Here is a 6,000-nt window from a genome sequence, read left to right as displayed (position 1 = left end):
TGAAATTACATTATTGATAGTAGGAAAGCACCTCTTTTCTCATGGTGAGGCCATATGGGACACAAGTCCCCAAGGTGAACATCCAATAAACCTCTCTGGTACATAATTGTCTTCTATAATCACCCCCCTTCCCTTTCAGATTTCCTAACTTTCTCTATACCGAACACCTCAAAGTAAGTAGTCTGTTTATTATGATGCGTTACAAAATGCCGTGATGCATGTGACATTGTACGATTGGATGCACCACTGGCAATAATATCGCTGATATGCTCCTAGATACGGATTTTAAGATTACGAGTGGTGCACCCAACATGCATCACATTGCAACTCGCGCATCAGATAATATACACCAGATTCTTCGTGTTGCAATTAATGTAATTTTTTTTTTGTAAATTAATTGAGGATGGATTTTCACTAGGAGTTATTTGTTTGTGGAACACCCGATTGTTCCGTTGTTGCATGCCCTCCCCAAGGTACATAAAGGTATTGTTCCACCACCGATGAGGCCTATTGTCTCTGGGATTGGATCAATGACGGAGCATTTAAGTGAATGTCTGGATGCTGTGTTACAGCCGTTGGCCCAACGTACTCGTGGTTTCCTCAGAGACTCGTGTGATGTTTTGAGGCAATTTAAGGATGAAATCTGGTTGGAAAATCTCATCTGGTTGAGCTGTGACGTTGTGTCATTGTACACGTCTATAGCGCATGACGTAGCAATTAGAGCGTTGTAATTCCACCTGTCACTGTACAGTGATTTTTTGTTTTATTTACAGGAGTTTGTTTTACAGGTGACTCATTTCCTAATGACACACAATTTCTTCACAATTGATCATTCTTTTTACCTCCAACGGAGGGGAGTCTCAATGGGGGCTAAATATTCTCCGTCACAGGCAAATCTAGTGATGGCTCATTGGGAGATGGAGTTTCTGTATTCAACAAACAATCCTTTCTTCAGTCAGGTTCATTGGTATGGCAGGTACATTGACGACCGCCTATTCATTTGGGAGGGCGATGTATCTGCCATACCCCAATTTCCGGACTATATTAATGATAACACATTTAATTTAAAATTACGTCCAAATTTCATGATGAGCAAATTTCCCTTTTAGATCTACAGTTGACTGCTGAACCTGGAAAAATGACTGAGTCACGTGAGGCCATGATCAGCTGTTGTAATTAGCATGGGATGTGTATATAACAAGTGGACATTCACAACATGTTAGCTTTTGATAAAGGACGCAGGGTTACGTCTGAAAGGTGTCAAAACCTATCTGCCTACCCAGGGGCTGGTTGGCAAATTTTAGTCTGGGGGGCAAACACGCAACACTGCACTGGCCCAGGAACAGCCCATTCTTAGTTTATTTACAAGTGACATTAAGGCCTGGGCTACACTGACTTCTTTGCAGCACTAGTGATTGATTTTAACTATTAAGAGGCAGCTGCAGTGCATCCAATCTCATACAACTCAAGTATTGTTTTGGACTGCAGCTGTAGCTAAATACTTAAAATAAATCAGTAGGGCTACAAAAAGTCGCCGTGTAGCTGAGGCCTTAATGACAGTGACAGGTCATGCTGCTGAACGCTCGTGTGGAGCTGAAAGGTTCATACAGGTTCCGAATAAAAGAATCAAGATTCCACAGGCACCACAAGGAGTGGAGTGACCATCGCTGTTTGGATTTTTTAATATGACTGTTCAAACCAAGCACATGCACTTGGTGCACCCTTGGCATAGCCAAACAGTTCAGTGCACCTTCTTACTTGCTTGTTTTCCATCCATCTCTTCTGGCTCTATTAAAGGGAACCTGTCAGGCCTCCTATGCTCTCCAACCAAGCAGCATTCACTTATGTATACATTTTTTTGGTAAAAATTAGATAAAAAAAAAGCATTTATTGTCCCCGTTTGCTATGCTAATGAGGGCTTTGATTAGGCGATGGCCCTCTTTCCATATCATTATGCGCCCGTAGGCATGATAACATAATTTGCAGGAGCCGTCGTAATTGACTGTCATGCAAATCTCACGCAAGTGCAGCGCACGTTTCAGCAGGGTCATTGCACCTCTGCAGCCAGGTGTACGCTTCCCTGATTCAGAAGCACACTGCCCATGACTGGAAGCCATCTTCTGAAGTTCCAGTCACGCGCAGTGCGCCTCTGAAGCCGGGAAGCGTACACCTGGCTGCAGAGGTGCATTGACGCTGCAGAAATATGCACGAGATTTGCAGGAGCTGGCGATGATGCCGTCTCGTGCAAATTAGGTTATCACTCCAACAGGGGCATGATAACATGGAAAGAGGACTGACTAGTCTGGGGAACTAACGCCCCATCAACTAGTCAAAGCCCACATTAGCATAACAAACGGGGACAATATAAATGCTTTTTTTTAAACCTAATTTTTATGTGAAGCACCAAGCGCCTGTACATGGTTTGAACAGTCATTCTGTACTGACAGAGTCCCATTAAAAGTCCCAGTATTTTGGAAAACTTCCAGGGACAATTTTTTAGTATGAGAGAGTGATGCAATTGATCACATTTTTTACCTACTTCAGGTTTGACTCCAGACTCGTGGGGTCGCAGGGTTAGAGCAGCAGCCATATCTACTCTACCTTCTTAGGCCTCATTCACACGTCCATGTTTAAACACGTATGTGAAAGAATGGTACCAGTGTCATCAGTATTTTGCATCAATTTCATCAGTGTTTGGTCCGTGTGTCCGTTTTCACCATAGTGTCATCAGTGATAAATAAATTAAAAAGCTTCTGCTATCCTTTGCAATGTTAAATATGGATGGCACATGGATAGTACACGGATGCCATCCATGTGCTATACATGTTTTTCATGGACCCATAGACTTGTATTGTCACTTTTCATCTGTGATATCTAAGAAAACGGACATGTCTCCGTGAGTTTTGCACTGACACAGGGTCTGTGAAAAAACACAGACATGTGAACAGCCACATAGACTACAGTGGGTATGGAAAGTATTCAGACCCCTTTAAATTTTCCACTCTTTCTTTCATTGCAGCCATTTGGTAAATTCTAAAAAGTTAATTTTTTTCTCATTAAAGTACACTCTGCACCCCATCTTGACTGGAAAAAAACAGAAATGTAGAAATTTTTGAAAATTTATTAAAAAAGAAAAACTGAAATATCACATCCTGTTTAAGTCACATAGTGTCCATGTCCTTGTGATCCTCCTTGAGATGGTTCTACTCCTTCATTGGAGTCCAGCTGTGTTTAATTAAACTGATAGGACTTGATTTGGAAAGGCGCACACCTGTCTATATAAGACCTCACAGCTCACAGTGCATGTCAGACTAAATGAGAATCATGAGCTCAAAGGAACTGCCCAAGGAGCTCAGAGGCAGAATTGTGGCAAGGCACAGATCCGGCCAAGGTTAAAAAAGAATTTCTGCATTACTCAAAGTTCCTAAGAGCACAGTGGCCTCCATAATCCTTAAATGGAAGAAGTTTGGGACCACCAGAAGTCTTCCTAGACCTGGCCGTCCAGCCAAACTGAGCAATCGTGGGAGAACAGCCTTGGTGAGAGAGAGGTAAAGAAGAACCCCAAGATCACTGTGGCTGAGCTCCAGAGATGCAGTAGGGAGATGGGAGAAAGTTCCACAAAGTCAACTATCACTGCAGCCCTCCACCAGTCCAGCCTTTATGGCAGAGTGGCCCAACGGAAGCCTCTCCTCAGTTCAAGACATATGAAACACATAGAGTTTGCTCAAAAACACATGAAGGACTCCCAGACTATGAGAAATAAGATTCTCTGGTCTGATGAGACGAAGATAGAACTAGCTCAAAAGGGTGCTTCTACTCAATACTGAGCAAAGGGTCTGAATACTTATGACCTTGTGATATTTCAGTTTTCCTTTTTTAATAAATTTGCAAAAATGTCTACATTTCTGTTTTTTTCCATCAAGATGGGGTGCAGAGTGTACTTTAATGAGAAAAAAAATGAACTTTTTAGAATTTACCAAATGGCTGCAATGAAACAAAGAGTGAAAAATGTAAATTGGTCTGAATACTTTCCGTACCCACTGTATAATGGATTTAAAAAAAAAAATAATGGATACATGTTTTATCTGTGAAAAACACGGACAGAACATGTATGTGTAACATTGATGTCTGAATGAGGTCTAAGTACTGATACTGCAGTTCATCACATATGTCCCCTGCATTTAATGCATATACAGCTGTAACATCCCTGGCGGCGTGCTGGCATGGTTTACCACCTCCCACCATGCAAGACCGCCATCTTACCTATCAGTCCAGGCTGTACATTTTGCTCCAGTACCTGCTGTGTGCATGTCTCTAGTCTGATTGCTTAGGGCGGCGGCGCTGTTACTGCCTGTTTCTTATAGTTACTGTGTGCACAGTCCTAATGTGTCCCCAGCCGAATTGCTGAGTCACTGGATACTTAAACCCCCTCCACCCAGTAGGAGGTGCCTGAGCAACATTTTCTTTCAGTGTGTTCTGTGCAACTGAGTTGCCAGGTCCTGTCCTGTCTGTTTCTGCCACCCTGGGGGCTGTATACCCAGGCCTGTTACCTGTATCTGTGACTTCTAGTCTGTTCCGCCACCCTGGGGGCTGTATACCCATGCCCGTTACCGGTATCTGTGACTTCTAGTCTATTTCCGCCACCCTGGGGGCTGAGTTCCCAGGCTCGTTCCTGTATCTTGTTCCTGGTTCAGTTCCTGTCTGAACAGTGTCCTAGCCCGTTACTTGTTTGTCTCTATGTCCGTATCTTCCCTTTTCCTGCAGTGTCTGAACCTGCACCTAACTCCAACTTGTTGCCTCTGTACTTCTGTTTGTGAGTTTAGTGTCCACTCGCTACTTCATTGTAAGTACCTTGTGTGTATTTGCTCTGCTCTGCTTGTTTACCGCACCTGCAGGTTTTGCTCTGCTTGTCTACCACACCTGCGGGTTTTGCTCTGCGTGTCTACCGCACCTGCAGGGTTTTGCTCTGCTCGTCTACCGCATCAGCGGTTTCTGCTCTGCTTGTCTACCACACCTGCGGGTTTTGCTCTGCTCTGCTTGTCTACCGCACCTGCGGGTTTTGCTTTGCTCTGCTTGTCTACCGCACCTGCGGGTTTTGCTCTGCTCTGCTTGTCTACTGCACTGGCGAGTTTTGCTCTGCTCTGCTTGTCTACCGCACCTGCGGGTTTTGCTCTGCTCTGCTTGTCTACTGCACCTGCGGGTTTTGCTCCGCTTTGCTTGTCTACCGCACCTGTGGGTTTTGCTCTGCTCTGCTTGTCTACCGCACAAGTGGGTTTTGCTCTGCTCTACTTGTTTACCGCACCTGTGGGTTTTGCTCTGCTCTGCTTGTCTACTGCACCTGCGGGTTTTGCTCTGCTTGTCTACCACACCTGCGGGTTTTGCTCTGCGTGTCTACCGCACCTGCGGGTTTTGCTCTGCTCGTCTACCGCACCTGCGGGTTCTGCTCTGCTTGTCTACCACACCTGCGGGTTTTGCTCTGCTCTGCTTGTCTACCGCACCTGGGGGTTTTGCTCTGCTCTGCTTGTCTACCGCCCATGTGGGTTTTGCTTTGCTCTGCTTGTCTTCCGCACCTGCGGGTATTGCTCTGCTCTGCTTGTCTACCGCACCGGCGGGTTTTGCTCTGCTCTGCTTGTCTACCGCACGTGCGGGTTTTGCTCTGCACTGCTTGTCTACCGCACCTGCGGGTTTTGCTCCGCTTTGCTTGTCTACCGCACCTGTGGGTTTTGCTCTGCTCTGCTTGTCTACCACACCTGCGGGTTTTGCTCTGCTCTGCTAGTCTACCGCACCTGCGGGTTTTGCTCTGCTCTGCTTGTCTACTGCACCTGCGGGTTTTGCTCGGCTTGTCTACCGCATCTGCGGGTTTTGCTCTGCTCTGCTTGTCTACCGCACCTGCGGGTTTTGCTCTGCTCTGCTTGTCTACCGCACCTGCGGGTTTTGCTCTGCTCTGCTTGTCTACTGCACCTGCGGGTTTTGCTCTGCTCTGCTTGTCTACCGCACCTG

The sequence above is a fragment of the Phyllobates terribilis genome, unplaced genomic scaffold (genome assembly GCF_046119375.1).
Source record: "Phyllobates terribilis strain yellow unplaced genomic scaffold, ASM4611937v1 Scaffold_3__8_contigs__length_932513732, whole genome shotgun sequence".
Lineage (NCBI taxonomy): Eukaryota > Metazoa > Chordata > Amphibia > Anura > Dendrobatidae > Phyllobates > Phyllobates terribilis.
The sequence above is the reverse complement of the archived record's forward strand: the minus strand, read 5'-3'. Positions refer to the sequence as shown.